The sequence below is a fragment of the Triturus cristatus genome, chromosome 7 (assembly GCF_964204655.1).
Source record: "Triturus cristatus chromosome 7, aTriCri1.1, whole genome shotgun sequence".
In the NCBI taxonomy this organism is placed as follows: Eukaryota; Metazoa; Chordata; class Amphibia; order Caudata; family Salamandridae; genus Triturus; species Triturus cristatus.
Window position 1 is genome coordinate 379,737,978 of NC_140590.1, and position 17,470 is coordinate 379,755,447.

The following is a 17,470-nucleotide window of genomic DNA, read 5'->3' on the forward strand; positions in this document are numbered from 1 at the left end:
CATCCTTGATATCTTTACAGGTTGATACTCCTAGGATAGTCAGGGATTGCTGTACACGGATGTTGTGGTATTGCTAGCACCTACACCAAAGGGTCTGCAGTTCCTAATAGACGGGTTTGTGCCCTTCATGAATGGGATGGAACTGTCACCGAATTTTACTGAATCATATATTATGGAATTTGGTAAGCAGGCTACCAGACATAACCCCTATAAAGTAGGAACACATAGCTTAGCGAAGGTGCCGGCTTTTCATTAATTAGGACCTAATTTGCACGCAAAGCGAAACAGGCCCTCTATAGTTCTACTAGTCAAGCTTGTCAACTACGGCAATAGCATTATGAGCACGTCTGATAATTGTGCCGCATAGCACGGTTCTGCATAAAGCCGGCCTGATCCAGGTGGACCAGCTCCGTAATATACGGGACTAGGTGGTTTGCAATCACCTTAGCCAGAAGCTTAGCTTCCACATTGAGTAATGAAATCAGGCGCTATTACGAGTATTGTTCCGGTAGATGACCCGGCTTCAAAAATACAACAATCTCCGCATGCCGCCAATCCGGCGGGAGATCGCCACTCTCTAAAGATGCCTCCAGCGTTGCAAGGTAGGGTTTTAGTAATTGCGGGTGATATTTTTGGATAAACTCACAGGGGTAGCCATTCGGACCTGGTGCCTTTCCCTCCCACATGTCGAGCAGCGCGGTCAGCAGTTCGTCTACCAACAGGGGAGCGTCCAGTGCATCTTGCATTGTATCCGACAGTGCCCGAGGAGGAAAGTCAGCGATACATTTCTGTACAAGGGCAGTGGGTAGTACTTCATGAGGAGTATATAGATCTGCAAAATACGAGGCAAAGCAGTCAGCAATGACGGCCGGGTCCATAGAAGCAGTCCCTTCGGGGCCTTGTATACTCGGGAACGTCTGGGGGCGCAGTGTCTGCCGACACATGCGATGCAGCAGGATTATAAACTTTTTACTGACCCTTCACATTAATACTACTGCTGCTGTTAGATATACCAAGTAAGGGAAAATCACTGAATTTTTTAAAATGTTCTAGAGGGGTTCGACAAGGATGTATATCTAGCTCCTTTTTTATTTACGTTATATAATAATGGACTAGAATCATCCTTGATATCTTTACAGGTTGATACTCCTAGGATAGTCAGGGATTGCTGTACACGGATGTTGTGGTATTGCTAGCACCTACACCAAAGGGTCTGCAGTTCCTAATAGACGGGTTTGTGCCCTTCATGAATGGGATGGAACTGTCACCGAATTTTACTGAATCATATATTATGGAATTTGGTAAGCAGGCTACCAGACATAACCCCTATAAAGTAGGAACACATAGCTTAGCGAAGGTGCCGGCTTTTTATTAATTAGGATTTTTTTCGATGAGAAACTAAATTGGAAACACTTGCAGGAGGGGAAGCTATTGGACACGAAAAAATCAATGGGAGCTATCGCAAATTATTCCCAAAGACTAGGCACATGGGCACCGGGGTGATTTTAAAGCTATATCAGTCCTTTTGTATTTCCAAGTCTTTATATGGAATTGAGGTTTGGGGGTGCACGACGGTCAACAAATTACAGACCACACAAAATAAATATCTAAGACGGATTTTGAAAGTCCCTCAGGGGCACCCCCTTGTACATGAAGAATTAAACAGTAAGTATATAACATATTTGGTGGCGGTTAGACCTCTGTTGTGCTGGGTGAATATTTGGTCAAGTGAGGAGGCAGGGGTTAACCGATTAGTAATTCAGGAATGCTTCTTACTCGACCATGCACTCAAAATCCCATGGTTAAGATATGTTGAGGAGACCCTCATGGCCCTAGGTAGAGCTGATATTTTTGTGTGACATGATTTAGTCTCAGGATAAGAAAATGGGTAAAGAATTGTTCTTCAAATACGTTATGGCTTCCCGTGAGGGTAAGGAACTTAGTAAACCTATTGTAAGAGGGCATGTTTTAGTTAAGTCTGTCTGGGGCAGAGACCTTTCTCTCTGTTTTAACAAGTGCCTAAGATAGATTTTTAATTACCCGTTTTAGATTGAATTTGCTCCATCACCTACTGGCATCCCTGGCTGGTTTTGTCTCACACGTAGAGGATAGATGTCCCTCTGGCTGCGACAATAGGTCTCCACAGGATACCCTAAATTTTGTATTCCTTTGTAAATATTTTCCATATCCCTGGCGATTGTTTTTTTAACTGCTTTTAAAAGAACTGAGATTTAGGCACGCTCGTGTAGCTCTATTGTATTTGCAAATTCTGCCTAATGTTCGCACACTTTCTATTGTTACTAATTTCTTAGGAGCCTCATTAGGATCTTGAAATTCTTGATGTAACTAATGGATATAGGGTCATTTACGATTTTGCATATTTTCTGATATGTGGTTGCAAAGAATTTGATGTTGATTTTAATCTTGGTTTCTTTTATGGCTGTGATTACTGCCGAAGAAAGATGATTATTTATTATTATTAGCGCCTCGTGCATTAGTTGTTTACATGTTAAAAACCCATGTCTCTAAAGCCACACTTTGCTCTTCAGTAGATTGTTTCACTAATTAAGGAACAGCTTTTACATAGTCATTCCATCTCCCAAAGTCATATGCTCTAGTATTATTTCTGGAAGATGACCAAAAAATGTTGACCTTGTTCACCTTAACAGCTCTATAATAATGCAAATTTCCTCTTTAAAGAATAATCCTCCATATCATCAGCCACCAAGTAGTTTTCAACAGTCTGAAGCCACTGTTTCCAGGACATGGCTGGTCTCCCATGATTCGGCAAAATGCTACAAGATACATTTTGTCTACTAAACCTTACTTCAATCAATACAATAGAAGTCGCTGAACTAGTAATTTACACAAAGAAAAAGGAAAGGAGAAACAAAAAAATGAGAAGCACTTCCTGAAACAATGTGATGCCCTATTTACACGACTACAAGCATTCCAAACATGCTTCTTATAGAAAATAATCAACAATGCCCAAGACCCCACGACTGCACACAGACAGACATGGGAACAAGATGTTGGTACATTAGAGGATGAGCAATGGGTGGAAGTACTTCAAGGCCCAAGGGCAGTGGCAATCCGTGCCAGATTCAGACTCATCCAACTAAAAATATTGCATAGAGTGTATTACCCCAGATCAGTACTCTCTAGAATGGGCAGGTGTGTTGCCACAGAGGATGGAGGGATCCTTTTACCACCTGCTCTGGGAGTGCCCGGGCATTCAAGCATTTTGGATTAAGGTTGCTAAGGAAATGTCAGAAGTGGTAGGGGTGGAGGTTCTACTGGACCCCAAATGGCTCCTTCTGGTCATGGAGGGAGAATGAGGACTGGCCTAGACATTTGAAGATCTGGCTGGGACAGGAGGCAATAGTGGCAAGCAGAACATCGCTAGGAAGTGGGGGGCAACATCCACCCCCACGTTGGAGGAATGGGAAAATGACCTTGATTGGTTCTGGCAAGCTGAGTCAGGGATCTATAAAAGTAGAGGGTGCCCCAAGAAAGGAGAGAAAATTTGGGAAGCCTGGCGGGTACATCGGGGACTTTAAGAGTGAGGTAGGAAACACTTTTATGCTCTATAGATGTGGACTCTCATTTGTCATTAGGAACAGAAAAATCAAATGTAAAACAAGAGTTACAAAAAAAAAAGAATAAGTGAAGATTGTTCCACATGCATTTGTAAACCGATCTAATTTGTTGCTTTTACCTCCAAATCTGAGTGCCATTAAACTCGCTCAGAAACATGTCCTACGTTCTAAGGTAAGCCTTCACTCAGCTCTAAGTCATATATGGTGGACTTGTTTATTGGTTAAGCCTGCCGTCAGAAGGGCGATCCTACACACAAATGCCCCACTCTGTAGTATCAATATGCCTGCAATGTTTATCTAACCCACCAAGCACTGAATGTCTATCATGGTTCCCTTCTTATCCCCCACTATCACTGTTACTGCTTCTCTTAGAGCCAGGCTCTTGACTTGGGGCATCAGGCAATCTCAGTCATTGAGTCAATCTCGATGACTAAAAAAGAAGAGTAAGAGGACCGAGAGAGCCTGCTCTTTCACCCTCCAGTAAAGGGATGCCAAGGGATTCTGCCAAAATCTGGAAAGCCTACCAGTTCCCTGTGTTCCCTAGTTCCTGGCTGCCCTTCGAAGAGGATGTTGTCCAGGTAGTGTAGCTTTCCTCCTCCATATGTGCTTTTGTGAAATGCCCACTCCAGGAAGGAGCAGAACATCTCAAAGTACACACAGGAGATGGTTCAGACCATTGGCATACATTTATCAAAGTATGTGTTCCCCTTCAAATTGAAAACGCAACAGTAGGAAGCTGTCTGGGTAAACTGGCAAGAGTTAGAAGGCAAACTCAGTGTTCACTGGAGTGGAGAATTCGTATCACTTCGTGCCCAGGATTTATTTGTTTGGGGTCGAAGACAAAAAGTAACAAGTTTTATTATTTAGTCCACTGGACAAGTGGACTCATCCTCTCTGCAGCACACACTAATTGGCTGCCATGTTACAGTGTGTAGTATGTTTGTGGGAAAGAGCATTGTCTACTGCCAAGGGAAGATATACATACATATGTATAAGAAATTCAAAATTACATACATGGTTTATTAATGCAAAACCTTTACCATTAACATGAGCGTGTCAAGGAAATTCAGTGAGGTGCAAGCTCAACATGTATTACAAACAGTAGCTCCAATATATAAACATGTATTCATATTTACAAAATGTAACCATTGGTGGCTATTTCTAATGCTCCGAAAATTATCTTTGATTATATGCAGATAGATGCAGAAGAATGGACCCAAGACTGGTGCTTTTTTTCAAAATACAATTTACCTAGATTGGTGGAAGCCTAGCTTAACATGGTGTTGGAGTTTTGTTTTTTAAATTGTGCTTAATAATATGATTTGTGTGCAATTGAAACCGCTATGAGGTGTAGAAGTCTTTTGATGCCCTAGTGTTAACTTTGTAAAAACGGCTACTGACTTTATAATACTCATGGTGTGTTTTTTATTTCTCATTGCACACAACAAAATGTGCACTATTTCTAAAAAATGTTGTTCTCGAGGAAACCTTGGCTGCTCTCCAAACTTCTTCCTACTATCTTACTGTATTGCATCCATTGATCAATCTTAATTTTCACTTAACTGATTTTGATCTGCCACGTCTGGATGAGATCATGTCTGAAGGGGCGAATCAATATTCATGTAGTGGGATAGTGTTAGGATGGTGGGGCTATGCGACGTTTTGATGTGCTGTAATGTGATTTGCCAATATAATGATACTTTTGCTCAAACTTTGCTGACATTGCAGTTAATCATTTTCTGTGGTGAAATTGGCTGTATAAACCCTAGCATTTGGGGGTGAGCCAGATCTTTTTAGGTGTCTACTAGGGTTGCTGCCCGTTTCGATTTCAACTTGCTTCATATTTGGGGTTTAGTCTTATTTTTCAGATTTGCTCATTGCTGCATTTGTTTTGAACTCTAAGAGCCATCATAGCGATATATTTCTATGTTCTTTGACTGATTATACACACTGTTATATTTTACTTAACTATTTTGCATTTTAATTAAAGCTTCATAGTTTTCCAAATCTTTAATCCAGAGCTCAATTTTTGAGTCCATTTTCATTTGTACTTTGAAATGCTGTTTTGAATCTCGTCTTTAGCGACATATTGCCTCATCTATTCTTGAGGAGAACACTGTCTCTGTCCCCGCATGCAGGCACTAGGAGTGTTGTGACTACCATGAAGATTACCTAGGCGATAGCGCCAAACTGTGACTTCAGACTATTCTATTTCTCTGCTCTGTCCACATGGAAAACACAGTTCCTGATTCCCGGTTCACCCTCCCACCTCTCCCAAACCCAGGTGGCATGAATTCATAGAGCCACACAGATTCCCCTAGAGGCAGAAATTGCAAACTAAACCCCACGAGAAGGCAGATCACCACGAGTGCTGAGCACTGAGAGCAATACAGTAACGTGGATCGGTACTTGGGTCTGATGCCCCCGAGATCAACAGAGTATATCACATATTACTTTGAGTCATCAAATATCACAGGTAAGTACAGGGACAATAAGAATAATCATAAACTAAAAAAGTATCCAAGGTAAAGAACAAGAAAATACAAAAAGTAGTGATGGTAGCTCAAACAATTCTTCTTTTATTGAGCAGCCTTTTTAAGTAACCCGAAGAGAACTTCAGTCAATGATGAAAAGTAACGGTTGCATGCTTTTCGCAGATTATTAAAAAATCCCAATGCATTTCAGGCATGAACAACTGCCTTTCTTAAGGGGAATCTACAAATAAATAAACATAGTCTCTTGGTTTTTACATAGAAAATACAAAAACAGTACAAACATAGAGAGAGCACAAGTTCAGTGGCAGAAGAAGTATAATCAATTGTAACCAGATGATGAGAAGAAACTCCATGGACTCGCAATAACAAATAAAGGTAAATACTGCTCATCAAAAGTAAGGACAATCATGAAGAAAGGAAATACGCAGGAGTAAAGTCTATCACTTAGTGCACCCAAACGTGAAAAATTCTGGATGAACAATGTGAACTACAAGAACATTCCTGCGTGCACTGGTGTTCTGTGCTTGAAGAAACGGAAACTAATAAATAAGAAGTACTCAGAAATACTGTGTGACACCCCGCGTGCATCTAATCTCAAATATCATGCAGGGCATAGTCAACACGCCTCCTCAGTAACCAAAATTACCTTGAAGCAATAGTCGACACGCCTCCTCAGTAACAAACATTACCTGGACATTACCTTGTGTATGAAACTGAACATACAGTTTAAAGCTAAACATGTACCGGGGGTGCTGAATAATGCTGCTGACGCACTCTCTCGCTTCAAGATGCAGGTTTTCAGGGAACACTTAGCATCTGCAGAGGCAACACCAACACACTTCCCGGAAGTACTCTGGCAGATTGGTGCCCCCAGCTACAGAACCTCGTGGCAGCTAGCCTAGCACCCAGGACCAGGAAAGCGTATGAAGGGGCGTTTTGGTCTTACTGCACGTTTTTGGGGCGTGAGTGGGCGGATAGCTGGCATAAGTCTGGGGCATTCCTCTTGTATTTAGACACTTTGAATAAGGAGGGGCGCTCCGCGGCGACAGCCAGGCGACATCTAGCAGCGGTTTCTTTCTTTGCACAGATCAGGGACACAAAAGACCCCACAAATAGTTTCATTGTAAGAAAGGCATTGAAGGGGTGGCGGCGCCTCCAGGGGGCTGCTCCTGATACCAGGCAGCCAATTGGTTCGGAGCGGCTGACTGCACTGTTAACAACCTTGGGTGCCATGTGCAGTTCAATAGGGAAGACATTACTATTCAGAGCTGCCTTTGCACTAGCTTTTTATGGGGCATTTAGGGTGGGGGAACTGATGGCCCGCAACAAGCAGGATGTACAAGGTGGGCTCCTGCTGGAGCATGTGAAGATACAGGGAGACGCTTTGCTAATAACCATTAAAAAATCTAAAACCGATCAGGAAGCCCGGGGCGAAGGGGTGGTACTTCACCGGGCACAAAGCAATCCATGCTGCCCAGTGATGCACCTAGAAGCTTACCTCCGACAAAGGAATAGTGCGGTAGGTGGGACATTGTTACTGCATGCGGACATTTCCCCACTTACCATGTTCCAGTTTAAAAGGGTATTGGCCATGGCGAGCGGCAGGACAGGTTTGAATCCAAAGGACTTTTGGACTCATTCATTCAGAATAGGGGCTGCCATTGAGGCAACAGCTAGGGGGTTGCATAGCAATAGTGTAAAGAAGATTGGACGATGGGCTTCTAATAGTTACAAGCGCTATGTGCGGCTGCACATGTTGTGAGGGTACCATACAGTGGTGGACTAATGCCTGTCCTGTTTTGTTTGTTTGCTTTCAGTTTCTCAAACCTGTCACGCAGGGGGGAAACTGCCATTGGCACAACAGCAAGATTCTTCACAACGGCGGCCACAACCACGGGACAAAAGAGCACAGGATGTGTGGGTCATTGGTCATTCTTATATACGGCGTATGAAATCTGTTTTCCTTTCAGGTAATTACAGACAAAGAGCTGAGCAGGATGGTTTCAAAGTTTCTTTCCATGGTAAAGGGGGTCTCTGCCTCAATCAGTTTAGGGGTTATGTGACAGATCTTTTGAATAGACACAGCCCTCCGGCCACAATAGTTATCTTGCATTTAGGTGGGAATGACCTGGTGAAACTGGGGAAAAGGGTCTTCATGGAGGACATAATTTCCAATGTAGGCTGGTTAGCTAAGGCGTGCCAGGGCTGCACCATAGTTTGGTCGCAGATGATACCCAGATCCAAATGGAGGGGGGGAAATTCTGTGAAAGCGTTGAATCACTCGGTAAGGAGGATCAACAATAAAATTGGGAAATTGTTCAGGTCCCCTCAGTTACAAAACATTGCACATGGGTGTGTCAGGGGGGAATCATGCTGCTTAAAAGACTGGGTCCACCTGACTAGGTTAGGTAATGAAATTATGTTAGAAAATATCATAGCTTGGCTAGGGAGTGTAAGGGTTGGGCATGACCTTTCAGGGCAAGAGGAGGGGGGCCAGATAGTTGGGCAACTATGCTGGCCTGTGGCGGTAAGGTCATGACTGGTGAGCAGTAAAATTTAAGTTCCTTAGGGGGCGGCACCATTCTTGGATGGGGTCACCCAGGGGGAGGGACAAGGGGTCTCTCCTATAACTCCAGGGGCGGTACATCCGGTTGGCTGGATGGGTGCGGGGAAGGGGGGAGTCACGCTTTCTTTAGGCTGGTTGGCCACCCCTCATTGGCATGATGACATCACTAAATGGCGCAGAGTGCAAGAGCCCCCATTTTTAATGGAGTTCATGGAGCGTATGGGGGTAACCTGGGGGAGGGGGGAAGTACCCTCTCGCGTGGCTAATTGATAAGGATCTGACACCGGTTAGCGACCTTGCCATAGGCCCAAATAGGATACGCAGAAAGTAATTGATGTATGATTATGATCCAGATGTTAGATTCGGATAGGAAATACTCTGTATTAGAAATATGTTAAGGTTAGCCATCTGATATCTGTACATATGAATTGTAATCGTAGCATTGTGTAAATATTGTTTAATTCAATTTTTATTTGTTTTCATGTTTTAATAAATACGGCCGGGGGTTGTACGGCCCCCGTCTCTAAAGAAACCCCACTCTCATGTCCATCATTAATAGATGTGGTTTATACACAAGGCGGGGGAGGGGGAAGTTCGGTAGTCCCAGGCCATAGAAAAAGGCGGGGCCGACATCGGCCCTGCCGCAAGTATTGCGGGGCACCGACCCCCTCGCCTACTCTCCCTGGTGCGGCGCGCTCTGCCGCGTCATCATGACGCGGTGGACGCGCCGCAGCGGGGATTGGCTTGAGGGGGCTCCACCTTGACCCGGAAGCAGTTGAGATGCTTCCGGGTCAAGGGGGAGCAGGGGGCAGGCCGGTTAGAACCGGCCTGCCCAGAAATTCAGGTTAAAAGGCCGGGGAGCGCGGGAGTCGGTCTCTTTGTCCCACGCTCCCAGGTCTGCCGCACCCAGCCTCTAGGAGGCTGTAAACGTTTTGCCCACCCACCATCCCCTGTATTATGAAGTTGACAGTATGGTTTTGTTCCTTAGACATTTTCCGATTTACAGGTAATCGATCGTTGTATTTATTGCTATTCCTTGGTCAAGCGTTAAGGTCATGACTGGTGACCAGTAAATTTAAGGTCCTTAGGGGGCGGCACCATTCTTGGATGGGGTCGCCCAGGGGGAGGGACAAGGGGTCTCTCCTATAACTCCAGGGGCGGTACATCCGGTTGGCTGGATGGGTGCGTGGAAGGGGGGAGTCACGCTTTCTTTAGGCTGGTTGGCCACCCCGCACTGGCATGATGACGTCACTAAATGGCGCAGAGTGCAAGAGCTCCCTTTTTCAATGGAGTTCAGGGAGCGTATGGGGGTAACCGGGGGGGGGGGGGGAGTACCCTCTCGGTAAACGGGCCCTCTGCGCATGCGCACTCCTACGGGAGGGCGTGGCTAATTGATAAGGATCTGAAACCGGTTAGCGACCTTACCGTAGGCCCAAATAGGATACGCAGAAAGTAATTCATGTATGATTATGATCCAGATGTTACATTCGGATAGGAAATACTCTGTATTAGAAATATGTTACGGTTAGCCATCTGATATCTGTACATATGAATTATAATCAAATGTCATGCTACGTTTTCTGCGTAAAATTGTTTAAATATTGTTTAATTCAATTTTTATTTGTTTTCATGTTTTAATAAATACGGCCGGGGGTTCTACGACCCCCACCCCCAAAGAAACCCCACTCTCATGTCCATCATTAATAGATGTGGTTTATACACAAGGCGGGGGAGGGGGAAGTTCAGTAGTCCCAGGCCATATTGCAACACGACCTGAACAAATACACGAAGTGTGTTCCTTTCACGCTAAAAGGTGAAAACTCGCCATCAAATAAACCACAAGACCCAGTGTCTCTCGACAGATGAGGCAAGCTGATGTAAGAATAACCAGGTCCAAACAGCCTAAACGTAAAAAGATAACCACATGTCAACGATACTGAGCCCAAGCCGGCTCAGAGAACATGTCTACAACATTCGGATAAACAAATAAATAATCGTGTCGTGGCTTGCCGAAGTAAGGTCATGAACCGCGCCGTTATTTCAACTAGGAATCCGAGAAAACAAAGCGCCACGGTTTTCCAAACCGCGTCCGTGTTCATTACGTGCATAGAGTGATTGTTCGCGTTAGCGCGCAGCTCGTAAGTTAAGTGCTCTATGAGCCTTAAAGGCACAGTGTGTCTATCGTGCAATGCATCAGACAATGTGACTGAATACAGTTACATGCACAAAGTGATTCAGTGGGGGGAAAAAGTGGTCAGATCCAGTATGCAATGTAAGGAGATAAGGAGTGAGTCAGTAGAAATACAGACGCATTGCGTGCCCACAATGATTTGGTCAGTAGAGACATTTCAAAATCCCAGCCAATGTAACTGTTATTACACAATATCTATTTTTAAGAATAGCACACCCAGGGTATTCAAAAGTATCATGACGGATGCTGTTCGACTGACACGTATTTTAACAGTGCATATACAATGAAGGTAAATGCTGAATAACAACATTAGGTAACGTGTTTAGTTGCCAAAATTACTAAAATGCCAGCATAATAAATTGCAAAATGTCACCATATTATTTGACACAAAAGAAAACCGGTTCATTCACAAACAGCATCAACTTAATTGACTACATCATAAATGTAACAGCTACATATTGCATGTAGGCTATTGGCTAACACAGATCCTATGCCATGATAATGCTGCATCGCATCAAATACATTATTGGTTATCTTCCTGGTTAATCATGGTCCGTAGATGACTGCATGCTACATGATTGCTAGATGAACACAGGTGGTATAACGTAACATTAGAGTACACAAACCTTTCTGTCTAATTACTAACCAAGTACATATACCTTCGAGCATACATTAAAAAAAGCATACAAAAAATGTGCATTTACCACATCGCATGTAGTACATTGTTATCCTTGTAGGACATGTCAATGATGTGTGCAACAACCAAAGTGAAAAAATGCAAGATCTGAGGGAGAGTGTGGTTACATCAACAGGAAGATGGTCAGAGAAAACAGGAAAATTCAAGTGTGTAAGTAAGCCCCTTGGGCGTCAAAGTGTCCAAACAACGTATCCAGTAGGTCTCGCGTTGAGACAAATGCTTTGACATATCATTGTCGGCGTGTATTGTCACTGTTTCAAGTATAGAGAAACGAAGCTGAGCTATTGTGTGGTGGTGTTCATTCCAATGGACAGCTAATGGTGAAGTGGTAGTTTTGGTACTTATGCAGCTTTTATGTTCAATGATGTGTGTGCGCAAGGATCTCTCAGTTTTTCCCACATAATATAACCTACATGGACATCGTATCATGTAGATCACAAAACAACAGTTGCAATCAGCAGTGAAATTCAATTTGATTTTACTACCGGACCAAGGATGGGATATATAGTCCCCACTAAGCACATTGTTGCAGTGTGAACAGTTGAAGCATTTGCACATGCCCTTGTGTGTTGTATTGGTTTCAGGTGCAGGTAAGTTAAGAAGTTGCCTTAAGTTCTGGGACCGCTTGTATGCAAAGATGGGAGGGTTAACAAATATACCTCAAAAATCTGGCTCAGACTGTAGAAGTTCCCAGCGTTTGAGAATCACTTGCTTGATCGCAAAAGAAGAAGTAGAAAAGGTGGATACAAAAACTCCATTGTTGAGTGGTTGCTTGATTTGTTTATGTAACAATGACTTTCTTTAAACTTTGCGCGCGTTTTTCAGCCTCATCAATGATCTCTGGTGGGTATTCTCAAGTTAAGAAAATATTTCTAGTTTCATGCATAGAAGCAGCCATCTTGGACGTTTCAGAAGTGATGCGTTTGACGCAAAGAAATTGTGAATAGGGAAAATGTCGTATAAGTGATTGTGGGTAGAAACTGGAGAATAATAATGAATTCTTGCAGTCAGTGGGTTTCTTGAACATGGAGGTCGTGATGTTCATGCCTTCCACTTCGATATTCATATCCAAATAGGAAATGCGACGTTGGTCCATAGTGTAAGTGAACCTGATCCTGGGGTGCCTGGTGTTTAGTAACCTCAAGTTCTCCATCAACTCATTCTTGGTACCCTGCCACACAATTAAAATGTCATCTATATATTTCCTATAGAGAATCGGATGATCGGTCCAGCCTGGATCAGATAAAATATGGGTCAATTCAAATTGCATCATGAAAATGTTCTCGTAGCTGGGAGAACATGAAAAACCCATGGAGGTTCCATTCGTCTGGAGAAAATATTTGTCCTTCCATCTGAAATAACTGTGGAACAGTGAGAATTGAAGAAGCTCCAGTAAAAGCTCTTTGCTAGCTTGTATGTCATCTTGACGCAAAAGGGCCCAGTCTACCGCTTCAATTCCCTCAGAGCGAGGTATAGACGTACACAAAGCTGTCACGTCAATTGTGTATAACCAGATCTCAGTCAAAGGGGGTAGTGTAATTTCTAGAAATTTATAATTAGGTGATAGGGCCTTAAGTTGGGCACAGCAGTAGGACCATTGTTCTTCTGTCAGTGGGGTGTGTAATTCCACATTCGTATGGCCTTAGGTTGCACTATTGGGGCAGTGTTTTGCATGTTATTGTAAATACGTGTAATTAATCTACGCAGAGAGTTAGACTTTAATATATTTTCTAGGGCCAGTAGAGTAGGTGGCGGGCTGGGGAATGTATCGTGTTGGGACCTGCAGGTATCCCTTAGTTTATAATATAAGAATAACTCTGCGAATGATACAGCCCGCTCCTCCGTAGGTATAGGGGGGGCCTAAATGATTCCTCCGAGTACAAATCTGCAAACGTTACCAAACCCATCTTCTGTGCCAGTGTTCTGCTTGCGCCCTCGCACATTGTGGGTAGCATGAGGTTAAATGCCAGGGGGATTGATGGGGCATAAAGGATCTTCAATTTTGCTCTTTCCCTCAGTTTGTCCCTCGCCCACCTCATGGTTTCCACTGTGTCTATGCCATCCCGGGGTCTTTTGTAGGCCTGATATAACGCTACCTGAAGGAGGACCGTCTTCGCCACATCCAGGTCTACGGATGTGTGTGGTTGGAAAAGGGTTGGGTGAACCCAGTAATGCAGAAATTGAGCTTGAGTCAGGGGGATCGGGATATTTACAAATAGGTACAACAGCTTCAGCAAAACTACCATCTTTTCTACTGCAATTCTCCCGGCCTGTGACAGAGGGAGCCTGGCCCATGCCAAAACCTTTTCTTCCAGCCACGAAACTGTGCGTCCGTAGTTCATATCCCAAATGTCCTGCATGTTTCTACTTAGCCATACACCCAGATATTTTACCGGTCCATCTGCCCATGTAAGTGGGAATTCAGTTTGGAAGGGGGTAGTAGCTTCCGTCAGAGGGAATATGGTAGATTTAGCCCAATTTATAGAGACAACCGATAGGACTCCGAATTTAATGAATTCCCGAAGAATTGGAGCCATGTTTGTCATCGGGTACTTTATATATAACATCACATCATCTGCATATAATGAGATGAGGAAGGCCCTGGTGCTAAAGCCCAGCCCCGATCTGTATAATGCTGCCTTATGCGTGCTGCCAATGGTTCCATTGCAATTGCAAAGAGCAGAGGGGACAACGGGCACCCCTGCCTCGTACCGCGTGTTATGTCGAACGGTTCCGACAGCATACCATTCACCCTTGCAGAGGGCCTAGTGTATAGTAATCTCACCAGGCTGAGAAACAGAGGACTGAACCCCATCCTCTCCAGAACCGCAAATAAATAGGACCACTCAAGCGTGTCAAACGCTTTAGTTACGTCAAGAAAAACTGCTATTGCTTGTGAGTCAAGATGTAAATAGTGAACCACTCTAAAAAATGACCTAGGATTGTGGGAGGTGGAGTGCCCATGGATTTTGTGAACATACTAAATGGTTGATGGTAGCAGCTCAAACGGAGGTCTGAATTGAACCTAGGGAAATTGACCTGCAGACGTTCTAGGCTGTATCTACTGTCATATTACAAAAAAAAAAAAAGCCTTCCACCCTGTGACATGCTTTTGGACTTTCTAGCGGATTAAATATAGATGTGGACACCTATTTTGCATTTCCTTTGACTGGGAGGGAAGGCAGTAGGGCTCAAAATTGCTCACTGAGGTCTGTAACATAGTGTAGCTAAATACAGGTCACCAAATCCCGCACGTCTTAAGGTCCTATTTGATGGCAAGCCCAGGGTTTATTCTGATACGCAGTCACTACAGAAGGCACTCCGTGACTGGGAGGAAGCTAGTAAGCACACGAAGGACCGGACTGACTCTCCCATACCGCAGGAGCCCTCAAGCAATCTCGGCGACAATGACTGAAGTACCGTTGTCATTCTATAAATGTGAAAATGCTTTCCTTGTTCTTTTGTAATAGCACTGCATAGATGTAATGTTCTGAATGCACCTTCCTTTGTTTTTTGCGATATAGCCAGTATTTCTCGTTATCACAGATGTTATTTGCTAACTGTAGGTCAGTTTGCTTTAATCCCCCCCTTTTATACCGCTTTGTTCGCCATAAGTTGGCAGGGTATGCTCAGACGTGAGTCCCTTGCTCACTTTGCCACTGGATTCAAGCAAGCCTGGCTGAAGACGGCTGAAATGCCAGAAACCGGTCCTAGGAAGCTTGTTTCTGGTCCAGGGAAGGCATGGCTTGGCAGTTCGGGCTGGACTGTTCCCATGAGGCACAGGGTCAGACTGATTTGCATATGGCCATGTCTGAACTGGGGTGGCAGAGTGGGCTAAAGAACGGTGATGGATCAAACCCTGATCTGTTGACTGGGTGTGAGTGTTTGATTGGTTCTGATGCTCCGTCCATCACCACCCCCTTTTATACCAGTTTGCTTTAATCTCCTTTGTTCCCTGTCATCGGTCCGGCTCCTGAATTGTGGGTCCGCAGTTCGATATCATATTTTTCAGTGGTGTATTCTGGTATGCCGTTGGGGTCCACATGGCACAGCTGTCTTCGATATGTGCTGTCGACATATAGTCTGGCAGACAGGGAGTTTTTCTATCATTTGAAAGCGGTGCTATGGCAGGGGGGTGGTACAGTTTGTATTGCTGGGTAACATCTGCCCCACTGCGTTAACTGCTATCTTACTTCTTGTTTTTGGTTTTTTTTGTGTGTTTTTTTAGATGGGACCGCATCGCTGTCCTCGTGTTCCTTAAGGATTTTGGGGGGGCGGTTTGCCACGGCACAGTTGGGGAGTGCTGGGTGTGGGAGGGGAGAGGTCTGTTCCAAGGAGTTGAATTGTTTTATCTTTTACGTTAGTTTATGGGTCACAAGCACGAATGACATCTCTATGGATGAAGCAGAGTGTGGTGGGGTGGCGGGCATGTATCACATTGCATGCAGCAATAGTTGCAATGAGTGAGCTTCGTACTGGGCCCATATCGCCCAAAAGTGTGACTCTTATTACATGGAATGTCCGAGGCTTAAATGACAACCGTAAGGTGAGGTAAGATGTTGCCTATCTGAAGTGAAAGGAAGTTGATGTAGCACTCCTTCAGGAGATGCACCTGCCCCCGGGCTCTGCGCTCCTCGCTGGTAGACAGTTGACAGGGGTCTCCCTTGCTGCCTGTTTCTCTTCTCACGCTAGGAGTGTATTGACTTGGCTAAACCCAAAGGCTGGGTTCAAATTAGAACCATTACAAACGGACCCAGCAGGTAGATTTGTTATGTCCCGATGCTATAATGCACATTGGGAATTTTTGGTGGTTAACTCCTATGGTCCGAATTAGGATGACCCGGGATTTTACCATTCTCTCTTTGCTCTATTAAAAGATCGCTGTGCTCTACCAATATTCTAGGGCGGAGATTTTAACTGTATAATGGACACGACTCTCGATCGCTCTAGGGGCCCTAATCGGCCTCTCTTGGCCTCAGCGAGGGCGGTGCAGGACATCGCCTTACAGCTAGCAGACGTCTGGCGCTCTCGCTCCGATGCCCGAGGTGGGTACACACATTATTCAGCGCAGCATGACATTCACACGCGCATAGACTACTGGTTTCTATCCCACTCACTACTACCCAAGGTACTGGACTGCTCAGTCCTGGCACGCTCCTTCTCCGACCACTCCCCTATCACGGTCACTGTGGCTGTTCCTTCCCATTCTCCTCCCCCGTTTTTGTGGCGGTTCCCGTCCTATTCATTATTGGACTCTGTCTTTCGTTCGGAGCTGCATGATGCGATCTCTGAATATTATGAGACCAACGTGGGGTCGGTTGATTCCTTCTCCACAGTGTGGGAGGCGTTTAAAGTCTTCATTAGAGGGATAGTCATTAGTAAACATGCGGGCGTGCTCCGCGCTATCCGCGACTGTCTTGCCCTGCTCGAGACTCGACTGTTAGATCTAGAGACACGACTACAATACACCAATGACCCTGAGTTGCGCAAAACACTGAAGGTCACACTAGCCGACTTCCACGAGACTGCTGATAGCGAGGTCAAACATATGGGTAAATAAGCTTCCACCAGAACCTAGGGTGAGACTGACCGACCTGGGTCAGTATTGGCAGTGATGGCCCGCCGCCGCCTGGACGCAGGTGGTATCGTCGAGTTGGAGGGTGACGATGGGTCACGCATGACACTACTACTGACATTAATGCCCAGTTCCGTTCTTATTATCAGTTGTTGTATGGCACTAAACTCACCCCGAGCGATGACGATATCACTAACTACCTGGACTATATACAGCTTCCCTGGCTACAGAACTGGCAGAGAGAGTTTTTGATGCGTCCTATTGAAGTGGCAGAGGTTCTCCTTGCTCTGGGTTCGATGCGTGAGGGCAGTGCCCCCGGGCTGGATGGCCTTACGGTTACCTTTTAC

The 17,470-nt window shown here is 44.7% G+C and overlaps 1 long non-coding RNA gene across 1 annotated transcript in view; it reads left to right on the plus strand.

Moving 5' to 3' along the window:
* Positions 1-9,192, plus strand: part of LOC146809728 (uncharacterized) — a 49,877-nt gene extending 40,685 nt beyond the window's left edge. The window contains exon 3 of the long non-coding RNA XR_014966480.1: positions 7,912-9,192. This is a non-coding gene — a long non-coding RNA (uncharacterized LOC146809728). The remainder of the gene's footprint in view (positions 1-7,911) is intronic.
* Positions 9,193-17,470: the final 8,278 nt, after the last annotated feature.